The sequence below is a fragment of the Mesoplodon densirostris genome, chromosome 5, assembly GCF_025265405.1.
Source record: "Mesoplodon densirostris isolate mMesDen1 chromosome 5, mMesDen1 primary haplotype, whole genome shotgun sequence".
NCBI classification, from domain to species: Eukaryota; Metazoa; Chordata; class Mammalia; order Artiodactyla; family Ziphiidae; genus Mesoplodon; species Mesoplodon densirostris.
This window is the reverse complement of record NC_082665.1, coordinates 146,008,865-146,022,499: the sequence shown is the minus strand read 5'-3', so window position 1 is coordinate 146,022,499 and position 13,635 is coordinate 146,008,865.

The following is a 13,635-nucleotide window of genomic DNA, read 5'->3' as shown; positions in this document are numbered from 1 at the left end:
ATATTTTGCATAAATAAAACACAAAATTGAATCAAAAAATAAAAAGCAACCCCTAAAAATTAAAACTAAAACAAACAAAAGAATCTAACTCTTTGTCAGTATGGTAGCATAACTACACAGAATTATTTCAAGTGACTTTATTTTATTTATTTATTTATTTTTATTGAAGTATAGTTGACTTACAATATCGTGTAAGTTTCAGGTGTGATCCTTTCTTTTCTTTCTTTCTTTCTTTTTTAACATTTATTTATTTTTCTGCGCCGGGTCTTAGTTGCTGCACTTGGGATCTTCGTTGCGGCAGGCGGGCTCTTAGCTGTGACGTGCATGTGGGATCTAGTTCCCGGACCAGTGATGGAACCTGGGCCCCCTGCCTTGGGAGTGCGGAGTCTTAACCACTGGACCACCAGGGAAGTTCCTCAAGTGACTTTAAACACAGTATTTTGACAGTACACCCTAGTAGGATAGATCACAGGGTTAAAAAAAAAAAAGATCAAAGGAATCAAAGCTGCATTCAGGGGTCTTGTCTGTTGTAATATTGGTATGGTTATTCTGAAAAGAGTAGAATAAATAAATACACCCCTAACCCCAAGATTATGGTGTATAAATATTATTACCCTTTAAAAGGAACCAGGGCTCTTTGGACAAATTTTGCCACATCTGGGGAAGGAAATATACAAAAAGATCCTGGTACATCTTGTCGTAACAGAAATCAAGGAACATGTCAAAGGCTACTGGGGGTAACTCAGTAGTACACTGGAACAGCTTGAAGAAGCTCCTGCTGGCCAAAGATGGGAAAATTTAAGCATCAAAAATAATAATGAAGAATGAAATATTGCCATTTGCAGCAACATGGATGGACCTAGAGAATAGTATACTTAGTGAAGTCAGACAGAAAAAGACAAATATGATATCACTAATATGTGGAATCTAAAAACTAATACAAATGAATCTATCAATACATACAAAACAGACTCAGACATAGAAAACAAACTTATGGTTACCAAGGAGGAAAGTGATGAGGGGAGGGATAAATCAGGAGTTTGGGATTAACATATACACACCACTATACATAAAACAGATAAGCAACAAGGATTTACTGTATAGCACAGGGAATTATATTCAATATCTTATAATATTACCTACAATGGAAAATAATCTGAAAAAAATGCATATGCATATGTATAACTGAATCACTTTGCTGTGTACCTAAAACTAACACAATATTGTAATTCAACTATACTTCAATTAAAAAATAACAAGAATTATTATTTCAATAGATTGAAACACCAAATATATAAAAGTATACTTTAAAAAACACAACAAATAGGGCTTCCCTGGTGGCGCAGTGGTTGAGAATCTGCCTGCTAATGCAGGGGACATGGGTTCGAGCCCTGGTCTGGGAAGATCCCACATGCCGCGGAGCAACTAGGCCCATGAGCCACAACTACTGAGTCTGCGCGGCTGAAGCCTGTGCTCCGCAACAAGAGAGGCCATGATAGTGAGAGGCCCGCACACCGCAATGAAGAGTGGCCCCCGCTTGCCACAACTAGAGAAAGCCCTCGCACAGAAACGAAGACCCAACACAGCCAAAAATAAATAAATAAACAAATGTGGGGTTTAAAATAAAGAAAAAAGAATATTACAAAAAAAACCACAACAAATATATAAAAATACATTGATTTGTAATGATAATTTTATAAAGCCATCATTGGATGTCTTTGGAGGTTGCTAGGATGTCAACTCATTCTGAAATGGACACTTAAAAAGAATCCAGCATTTATCTTGCCTTTCCCATTCAGACTCTTTTTCACGGTAAACAAATAATTGATTAAATTCTTCTTTACAGAAAAATCACAAATGACAAATGTAGGAAGAGTTAATGACTTAGAAAATGACTATTTTGCAATCTCTAATGAAATCATAGCGATAATGATCAACAATGGCTGCCAAAAGCATGGCGTGAAAGGTGAACAGGAGACTGTAATAGATGGGTTAGGCTGATGGCATCTGAACAAGTTGATAAGTACTAAGATCACTAAAAGTGAGACAATCGGATATTATGTATCTCCTGATGTGACGAAATAGGAAGTACACAGCACCACCTATAGAGAAATTTTGCTAAATAAATATTTTAAAATTTTAAACATTTTTAAAAAGAAAAAAGAAAAGGAAGATCCTAACTCTAATCAAGTCTCTGCTTCTAATTATTAGTTTTCAGAAACACAAGGGATGGAATAACATGTAAATAACAGTTCAAAATTAAATCAGATAAATACAGAAGGCAAGACACCCTATAGTACAAATGATTTAGTTTCTTCACCAAATAAATAGCATTTTTAAAAAGAAGAGAAAAAATTTACAGCCTAAAAGAGATTTAAGAAACACACTAACGAAATGAAATGTGTGCACCTTTTTGCATCCTGGTTCAAATAAACCAACAAAAAAAATACAATAATTTGGAAAATCAGGAAAAACTGAACTCACACTGGATATTAGATGATATTAAAGAATTATTATTATGGGGGTGGGGGAGTAATCATGGGTATTGTGGCTATGCTTCTTAAAAGTCCTTATCTGTTAGAAGTACACATTACTGTACCTACAGATTAAATTACATGATGCCTAGGAATTACTTTCAAATACTCAAAAAAAAAAAAAGTGGGGGAGGAGATGGTACAAGAATGGCAGGAAATTGAGCACTGTTGAATTTGGATGATGAGTCATGAGGATTCATTATAACATTCTCTCTAATTTTGTGTACGTTACATAATAAAAAGTTAAAGATAAACATCTTATCACCTTAATAGTTGCAGAAAAAGTTCATTTGATAATGGTCAACACCCATTCATAATTGCTATTCTTAGCAAATTAGGAATAGAAGGGAATTTTCTTAACTAAGTGTGCCTATCAAAACCTACAGCAAACATTATAGTTAACAATGAAACAAACATTAAAAAAAATCAGGAATAAAACAAGGATGTCCCTACTATTACCATTTCTCAGCACTGCTGAATCAGAGAACCTAATCAGTACAACAATTCATGAAAAAGAAATGAGATACAAGGATTGGAAAAGAACAAATAACAGATAATTTCCTCAAATGAAATGATTCTCTACCTAGAAAAACCCAAAGTGACAATAAACAAATTATTAGAATTATTCTCAGAATAACTAAGTTTAGCAAGGGAATGGTAAGGAAAACAAATGGTATTTACCCTCAGTGGGGAGAGAGAGGATACAACAGGGATAGAACACAGGTAGCTTTCAAAAGCATTGGTAATGTTCTATTTCTTAAGATAGATGGTGGAGAGGAGGCTGTTTATTTTATCATACTACATACCTTATAGTGTGTGTGTGTGTGTGTGTGTGTGTGTGTGTGCACGCACGTGGTTTTGTTTGTATGAAATGTCTTATCATAAAAAATGAAAAGCAAATGAAGAATAATGGATTCCCTATTTCTGGAATTCCTAAAGCATAAAACATATGGTCCCGTCTGTCAGGGATGTTGTAGAGATAATTCTTGCTTTGGGAAAATTACAGTAACTTGCCCTTGAATGTCAGTTGCCATTTTCAAAATTTATTTAATAGTTTTTATATCACCCAATTATTGCCATGTGGAAGTGTGAACTTGGGGTTGCCCATGCTAAAGGTTCAGAAATAGCCAAAACAAAGCCTATGAATCACAGAAGTAGTAATTAGTAAAAAAAAAAAAAAAAAAAAAAAAATTATTGTGCACAACATCAAAAAGACAGTTTGCAAACTGGGAGCACTCAAGCCAAACCTGGAATGAGGCTCAGGGGTACAACGTTACAAAACAGCTCATATAGTGTGAAGGCAGTGTCTTCATAGCAACTGGTAATTAAGCTAAATTAATGACTAAGCTGGTTTTGTCTGCTCAGGGAAACTTCAAGTCTGGTCCCCATTTGCTTTTGTTTTTAACCCCAAATATTCAGATATTTACCAAAATTCTGGAAATAAAAAAAAAATTAATGTATGCAACTATTTTGAAACACTGCATAGATCAATACTGTGAAGGCCAAACAGAAGACATCTATCTTTAGGCTCCTAGGCTATGACCTCTGTCTAGACTCATAATCTTAGGAGTAGTCTTCCACCCTGAGTGAGCAGGGTCATTCCCTTTTAGACGGGTCCTGAGTTCTCCAGTACACCCCACAACTCCCCATTCTTCTCACACCCTGCCATCTTCATTCTTCTACACTGACCCAGCAGGTAGCTGAGTTTGCAAACCTGTCTTCCAGAATCTATGGCATTCATGGGAATTACCTGTAGTTCTCTCAATTCACCATCAGAGGGCAGGCATGGAAAATAAGAGGAGAAACCCATAGCTTTTGCTACTACTAGTACTTTCAGGGAAAGGCATCTAGGGATTAACCATGCGCATCTGAATTTTCACCATGAAAACGTTACATGTTTATCTGAATTGAGAGGTATTCTGCAAACATAAGGTATGAGGCTGGGAATGTTCATGTCTTGCTAGAGCTGATCAAAATCAGCAGCCACAGTCTAAAGTGGGGCCTCTCTATACATATGCTGCTCTAAGGATCAGAGCTTGGCGTTATGCAAGCATGTGGCTCGGGACAACCAGAAACTTGGTTTATTTCAGAAATTCTTGCAAATGAGTGAATGATTCAGTAAGCTTCAATCACACTTTTCTGCTGAACGTGTCTCTTGAGAATCTCTCCGGGTCTTCCCTCTTCATATAGTAAATGAGGACTCTCTACGGGGCAAGGAGGGGACAAGCTAGCCTCTGTCACAAACAATGGCCAGTTACACAGCGTGTGGTGTGCTGGTAAATGCTTAGCAACCAGTTCTCAAAACAAACAAAAAAGCCAAAAACTCTGATTCATGGCATTGCCATTTCCATGGTGTAAATACTCCTACCTTGACCAACTTCAAGCTACCAACATGGCGTCACTGGACATGGAGTTGGGAATAGAGGCACACAATGGGCTCTCAGCAGCCAGAACAAGTCAGCTTTACCACACCATACCACACCACTGACTCCCACTCACCCTCCACCTCCATTTCAAAGTTAACTCAACTATGGAAGCAGGCCTACCCTAACATTTGCAGAGTTTAGCGTGAGGATATAAATGGAGGCCCAAAGACTATATGTCTAAATATTTAAGTTATAAGTCAAACTAACAAACTGTTCATTAAAATATCGCTTATCCTGCTGCCATGACAAATATACCATCATAATTACCTAGTCAGGTTTACATTTAGAATTCTATGCCTAACACAGCCAGACAGAAGAAGCCATCCCTGGCCCTCTATCCCAGGCCCAGCCCCCGCCCCTGCTCACCGCAGCACACATAGCCCTAGTCCGTGCTTCCGAGCTCCACTGCACCCTGGGCAAACAGCAGCCGCTTGGCCATCCCTTGGCCCAAGTGTGAGCACATTGGCAGTGTGGTCTCTGCACAGGAGAATGGGCCCAGGGTAGAGGCCACACCAGATAAAAGTGGACTTGAGTTCATCTGGGCAGGGAGTTATGAGGTCCCAATACCTGAAGCATGGAGGAAGGGGTGAATCTCCAAATGGGCATGTCTCCATTGCCCTGTAGATTCTTCATCCCTTGGGGAGGTTAAAGCCAGACCAGGGCCAAAGCAGGCCCTTTAGAATACAGGACTCAGAGCAGGGAACTGTCACTGAGAGTGATTACTGCACAGAAGTCCCTCCAGCCATCCAGGTCCTCTGATGATCTACAGTGTTGAACCTCCCGACCTTGATAGGGCTCTTGAAATTTCAGTCACTCAGGTAGAATACTGAGTACTTACAATTGGCTGGTACTGAGCTGTATGGTGAAGGAATGAAAAGATCCTTCTGGCCCCAATATTCCCCAAAGGATAGTTCATTACACTGAGTCTTCACTTATACTTCAGGGAGGGGTCAGCAAACCAGGAACCGAGGGCCAATCCTGTCAGGCTGTTTTCGTATGGCCCTTGAGTCGAGAATGGATTTTACATTTTGAAAGAGTTAGGAAAAAATCAGAAGAAGACTATTTCATGACATGGGAAAATTCTATGAAATTCTAATTTCAGTATCCATAAATCGAATTTTATTGGAACACAGCCCAGCACATTTGTTGACACGCTGTCTGTGGTTATTTTCACTCTACGACTGCAGAATTGAAGGGCTGCCTCAGAGACTATGGCCACAAGGCCTAAATTATTTACTCTGACCCTTTATAAAGAAAGGTTGCCTGCTGTAGAGTTAAATTTCTATCCTGTGTTTCTCCAGAGAAGATGGGTGATATGGAGGGTAAAGGGATGTGAATCCCTGAGAAGGAAGGGGACCAGGAGAAGGGAGACCGGAAGCTCTGACGGGGCGAACTGCAGAACCTTGCCCCCTTTCCTTAGAAAAGAAACGCTACACAAAGGCAGGGAGGGCATTTAAGGACAAAGAGGAAGGAGAAGTTGGCATGTTACCCTCTAACTTCATCAACACCCAGGCCAGGGTTTGCCTTTATTTTTCCCATTAACCTCAGTTATAGCCTCCACTTAATTGGAACATTAAATCTCAACAGTGGAAGTCGCTACAGTTCCTTGTCCGTGTAATGATTTTTTATGCTTGAAAACAGCATTGAGGGCTCATCGTTAAAACATCTAGAGCAACTCTGTCTCCTAGAAATATAATGTAAGCCAGGTAATAACCTATAAGGGAAAAGAATCTGAAAAAAAATAGATATATATGTATGTATAACTGAATCATTTTGCTGTACACCTGAAATTAACACAGAATTGTAACTCTACCATATTTCAATTAAAAAAAAACAACTAAGGGTAGACAAAGTTTTAAAAAATAATAAAGAGGGAATTCCCTGGTGGTCCAGTGGTTAGGACTCGGCACGCTTTCACTGCCAGGGCCCGGGTTCAAACCCTGGTCAGGGAACTAAGATCCTGCAAGCCTTGCGGTGCAGCCAAGAAAAAAACAAAATAAAAATAAAAAATAAGGGCTTCCCTGGTGGCGCAGTGGTTGAGAGTCCGCCTGCCGATGCAGGGGACACGGGTTCGTGCCCCGGTCCAGGAAGATCCCACATGCTGCGGAGCGGCTGGGCCCGTGAGCCATGGCTGCTGAGCCTGAGCGTCCGGAGCCTGTGCTCCGCAACGGGAGAGGCCACAACAGTGAGAGGCCCGTGTACCGCAATAATAATAATAATAATAATAATAATAATAATAATAATAATGTAAGCCAGAATATAATTTTTAATTCTCTAGTAGCCTCATTTTAAAAAGTAAAAAGAACTGGTAATATTAATAAAGTCTCTTACTTGATCCAATATATCTACAGTATTACCAATTCAACATGTAATCAATATAAAATTATTAATGAGCTGTCAAATTATTCTCAACACACCTAAACATTTTCTAATAATTGAGTCAAGTTTCAGGTTTTAAATGTAAATTGAAATTAAATAAAATTAAAATGCAGTTCCTCAGTTGCACTAGTCACATTTTAAGTGCTTAATAGTCACATATGGCTAGTGACACTGTATTGAACAGTGCAGCTCTACACACATCCACAGTACAGAACTGCCATGCATTGTTCTCTGTGATTAGTTTCTATCAACACAGGGCATCATTAAATATTTACGGAGCACTTATTCTCTCCCTTTAAGCTTTCCAGACAACAGGAAAATGACATGTGTAATGTCTCCATGTTGACTGCCTTCTTTGCTTTCTGGCATTGCAAAATATTCCAGGCTCACCTCGAACCTTCCCAGCAGCTTCATCTTTTTAACAGATAATTTCGGCCAGGTCATCCCCTGCTTCACACCCCTCAGTGACTGTCAGAGAATAAAATCCTTACTGCAGTTGCAAGGCCCTTTTTCACTTCTCAAGCCTCAATCCCTGATGCTCTCCGCCCTTGCTCCCCTTGCTCACCTGTACTCCAGTTACATGGGGGTTCTGACAGTTCCTAAGACATGCCCGGCTATTTCGACCTCAGGGCCTTTGCACGGCTGGCTCTGTCATGCTTCACTTTTCACCTCATATCCCCTCCGCAGAAAGGATTCCTCGACCTCTGTACCTAAAAGAACTCCCGTCCTCAAGTTACTTATCATCTCACCACATGCCCACCTCACCTCAGCACTGGGTATAATCTCTGTTATGGTTGTTTTAAAGTATATATATTGTCAACTTTTTTTTCTTTATTTTTGGCGTTTAAAAATAAGGTTTAAATCGGGGCTTCCCTGGTGGCGCAGTGGTTGGGAGTCCGCCTGCCAATGCAGGGGACACGGGTTCGTGCCCCGGTCCGGGAGGATCCCACATGCCGCGGAGCGGCTGGGTCCGTGAGCCATGGCCGCTGAGCCTGCGCTCCACAACGGGAGGGGCCACAACAGTGGGAGGCCCGCGTACTGCAAAAAAAATAAAATAAAATAAAAAAAATAATAAGGTTTAAATCAATATAAATGCAACAGCTATAAGTGCAGACTGATAAAGGAAAGTTGAACTGGGCATCAAATTTGACAGTGTTGCCCTTGGTGACGTGATTGCCAACCCCTTGAACAACCCTTGGCAAAATTCCAAACAAAATAAAGTACATTGTTCTTTGGTTTACACAGTAGTTGCACCCCTGGATAATTCAGTGTTTATTAAAACTGAGCAGAAAATACTTTTGTGTTTACATATAACATGGGATTAAGTTTTAGGCTCAGAGCATTATAAACAAGTTTTCCACCTACCTGAGTGTCAGGCAGGGCACTTGAGATGTACAATCTGCAACCGTTTTTCACTGAGCCAGACTGTCCTGGGCTTGGCAGGATGTTTAGCATCCCTGACCTCACCCTGACCTTGCCAGCAGGTCCCCCAGTCACTGTGCCACTCAAGTGGGTCCCCATTTGACTGAGATTTCTAAAACATTTTGATTTCTAAAACCCATCTGTTTTAGATTTCTAGAACATCTCTTGGGCTGGCTAGGGCCATTGTTTTTAAAGACGTCGTGACGCAAGACTGAGACCCATAGATTAGGTAAGCAAAGAGACCATGGGATAGGTGTGTCTGTGACCACCCCACCTCACCACAGCAGCCATCGCGATATTAGAAACGTGCTGTAACTGCTGGGAAGATATTCTGTTATCGGGAAGGCAATAGAGCACCCGTGCGTGAGGTCTTCCGTGAGCCCAGCAGGGAGTCACCCCTTCCTCCTCTAATCCCCGTAGCTTGGCACCTCTCTTGGGCCACTGGGGCTTCTGCTGTATATCAGTATTACCTAGTGTACAGTCGTCCTCCCTATTACAGCCTACAGGCTCCAGGAGAGCTGCATCCAATCCACTCCTGCATCTCTAGCATCCAGAATGGAACCCAGCATATACTCCACCAACGTTCATGGAAGAAATACATGTGTATGTGCTTTAACCAGGGAAGAGTGGGAGATGGATCAGGCCTGAGGCAAGCCCTCTCCCAGGCTGTTCTTAAATGCACTGCTGAGCATCTGGGAGCCCCAAGCCCCACCGCGGACCAGGTCCTGGGCTAGACCCGGGATGCAAGTGAGCAAGACAAACGCCTGCACCTGGAGAGGAAACGGACCCTACACCCTTGGCAACTGTGGCAATTGAGGAATGCATGGGACTGGGTGTTGTGGAACAGGGGCAGCTAACTCTGCCTAGAATGGCTGGAGTCAGGGAACAGGTCCGAAGGATGGTGTCTGAGCAGAGAGTAGGGGTTAGCAGGAGTTGGAGTTGGCCTGGCTGAGGATAGAGACAGTTCCAAGCACAGGGAGCCCAGCTTGCAAAGTCACATTAAGGGAACTCTTCCTCCAGATACCCCTTAGGCACTGCCCTCCTCTGGGTACCACCATGTCAAGGAGACAGGAAGAGCACAGGAGAGAGACTGGGGGGCAAGTTCTGGAGCATAACTTACTTTAAAAGACAAACAAACTGCATATCCAACGGTCAGCCCTGCCTCTCTCTCACCAAGCCTCAATTACTGAGCAAGTTCTTCAGAGCTTAGACAAGTCCTCTTGACTTCCTGAGGATTCCACCTGTTGGAAGTGCCTTTCCTTGGGGCTATGATGTTTCCAGACCAACATCTATTTAAAAAGTGTGACCGGACCTTCCTACACTGTTGGTGGGAATATAAACTGGCACAAGCACTATGGAGAACAGTATGGAGGTTCCTGAAAAACTAAAAATAGAACTACCGCATCACCCAGCAATCCCACTGCTGGGCATGTATATGGAGAAAATTCTAATTCAAAAAGATACATGCACCCCAGTGTTCATAGCAGCACTATTTACTATAGCCAAGACATGGAAGCAACCTAAATGTCCATCAACAGAGGAATGGATAAAGAAGATGTGGTACATATATATAATGGAATATTACTCAGCCATAGAAAAGAACAAAATAATGTCATTTGCAGCAACATGGATGGACCTAGAAATGATCACACTAAGTGAAGTAAGTCAGACAGAGAAAGACAAATATCAGATGATATCACTCATATATGGAATCTAATTTTTTTAAAATAATATAAATGAACTTATTTACAAAACAGAAACAGACTTCGAAAACAAACTTATGGTTACCAAAGGGTAAACATGGTGGAGAGGGATAAATTAGGTGCTTGGGATTAACACACACATACTACTATATATAAAATAGATAACCAACAAGGACCTACTGTATAGCACAGGGTTCTCTAGTCAATATTCTATAGTAACCTATATGGGAAAAGAATCTCAAAAAGAATGAATATATGTATATATATAACTGAATCACTATGCTATACACCTGAAACCAACACAACATTGTAAATCAACTATACTCCAATAAACTATTTTTTTAAAAGTGAGACCTGATTCACTTAGCCAGTCAGGTTCTCTCCCTAGCACAACTTTGTGGGGAAGGCAGAGGCACTCAGGGTTACAGAGCTCCTACTCTGTTCCAGACGTGGTTCCAGGTGCTCAACATATGTCACCTGGTGCAATCCTCCCAACACACCACAGAGCAGGCATTAAAATCCCTGTTTACAGTTGACGAACCTGAGGCTCAGAGCGGCCATGCAACGTGCCCACTATCACACAGCTCTTAAGGGGCCTACCAGTCTCCCCCCAGCCCCTAACAACAACTTCATGATGGTTTGAGGGGTGAAGGTGTGACCTGTGTGAGGACTCCAGGGGCAGGATTCTCAGGAAGAGTCTCCTTGGCCAGGAAGAAGAATCAGCCAGTCTATGACAGAGGTGCAGTCTGGGGTCTGGCTCAGGTGATCAACAGTGAAACACAGAAGATACCTTCCTCTAGGAGGTTTGTGAGCCTTAAACGAATGAACGCCTGGTACATAGTAGAGGCTCACTCCCATGCATTCCCTGCCCTGCTATCCTGATACGCCTGTGCTCTGTTAGCCATGGACAGTTAGCTTTCCGGCCTTTGCCCACAGTTGGTGCCTCTGCAAATCAATCAGGCAGATAGCAGGAGACAGGCAGAGCACTCACACCTTTTAACTAAAGAGACTTTGCAAAGGCACAATAGGCAGGGATAAGGCAACCATCAAGAGGTTATGAGCTACTGAAGTACCAGCCGTGCTGAGAAACCCTTTCTACCCCCAGACCTGAAGGGCAAAAGAAGGGGACAGAACTACTGGAGTCTAGTAAAAGCTGGGACTGCAGAGAAAGGTCTGCCCACCAGAAGCTGTGGCCGTACATCATTGGTTCTCAAATTTTACAGAGCATCAGAATCACCTTGGAGGGCTTGTTCAAATACAGATTGCTGGGCCCCCCAGAAGGCTTGGCGTTGGGCCAAGAACCTGCATTTCTATGAAGCTCCTAGGTGATGAAGATGCTGCTGGGGTTTGGGGGTTTTTTTGTTTTTTTTGGCAGTACGCAGGCCTCTCACTGGTGTGGCCTCTCCCGTCGCGGAGCACAGGCTCCGGACGCGTAGGCTCAGCAGCCACGGCTCACGGGCCCAGCCGCTCCGCGGCATGTGGGATCCTCCCGGACCGGGGCACGAACCCGCGTCCCCTGCATCGGCAGGCGGACTCTCAACCACTGCGCCACCAGGGAAGCCCCGCTGATCACTTTTTGAGACCCACTGCCTCAGAGGAGCAGAACCACAGCGAGGAGGTGTAAATACCCTGACCTCTCTTCTTCCATCTTCCAATCCTCTGCTGGTGTTTTCCATTGGCTGGACCCGACCTGATTGCTAGAGGGTAGAGGCTGGAGAGAACCTACTGCTGGGACACAGAGCAGGGAAGAAAGTGGATCTGAGAGGCACAGAACAAGGAGTAATCAGCAACCCTCCTCCCCTCCCCCTCCCCTCCACTTCCACCACCCCATTCTCATTCAAATACTCTTCTGTCCTACGGCTTCTCTGAATATTATTCTTGAGTGCTACAATACATTATATTTTGCTCAGAGGCTTAAAGAAAATTATGATTCTCTCAACTCAATTAAATAAATAAGCTATCATGTCTTATTTCCCTGCAGTAATTGTATGCATTTCCTGTGTTGAGAAGTATTGAGATTCATATCCGGAATAAAGCTGTCATTCTTCACCCCTTTTAATTCAGCTTTTCCACAGCTGTTTCCAGGAGGTCAGTTTTCTGATCAATTTTTTTTCTTAGAATTTAAGGGTTTTTTTAAACCTAAGAAAATGATAATAAAACAGTATTTCTTTTTTTTTTTTTTTTTTTTTTTTGCGGTAAGCGGGCCTCTCACTGTTGTGGCCTCTCCCGTTGCGGCGCACAGGCTCCGGACGCGCAGGCTCAGCGGCCATGGCTCACGGGCCCAGCCGCTCCGCGGCATGTGGGATCTTCCCGGACCGGGGCACGAACCCGTGTCCCCTGCATCGGCAGGCGGACTCTCAACCACTGCGCCACCAGGGAAGCCCTAAAACAGTATTTCTTGAACTTTTTCACAATGTCTCTTCTTATACCCCTTGCTCCCAACTTTGAGGAGTAAAAACATTTTTTTTTTTAGCAGTGAGCCTAAATCTCTGAAGATTTGTATGAAGAGTTCAGGAGGAAGAAAATCTGTTTAATTAAATTACACTTTATATTTGTGAATGAAAACATTAACCATTGTTAGCAGTTCTTCAAAAATCCCAAGTCTCCAGAGCGATCCTTGAGACTGAGATAATTTATACACAGCAACTCCCAGAACTGAGGCAGGATTGATAAGAAGAGAAATCAAGGTGCTCTGGGCCAGATGCCTGGGAGGGATGAACATTGCTGAAGTGTGACTTAAAGGCAGCTTCTGAGTCACTGAAGAAGTTCTCCTCCACCGAATGCCCTCACGCTGTCCCTCAGCCACCTGTCAAGAGCTCCCGGCTGTTCTGCCTTCCTCAATGAGTAACCATGCTCTTTGCCTACAAAGGGGCTAGGGTTTATCTTTTGCACCGACTCTCACCCATTGACAGTGGCAGCCTGTAGTGCTGTGTTGAGATGAATCGTGGTGCTTACCTTCCAGTAAAACAAGTCAACAAATAAAGGAACAAGATAATTTTAAATCGTGGTAAGGAAAGAAATCCTAACATGGGAGTGTCTGGCAGAGGCAACTTTACATAGAGGGGTGGTCATGGGAGACTGCTCCATGGTATTTGAATTTCATCTGAAGAATGGTATTTTAATACACACTGAAAGATGAAAATGAACCTGCCATACCATTGCCAAAGGAAG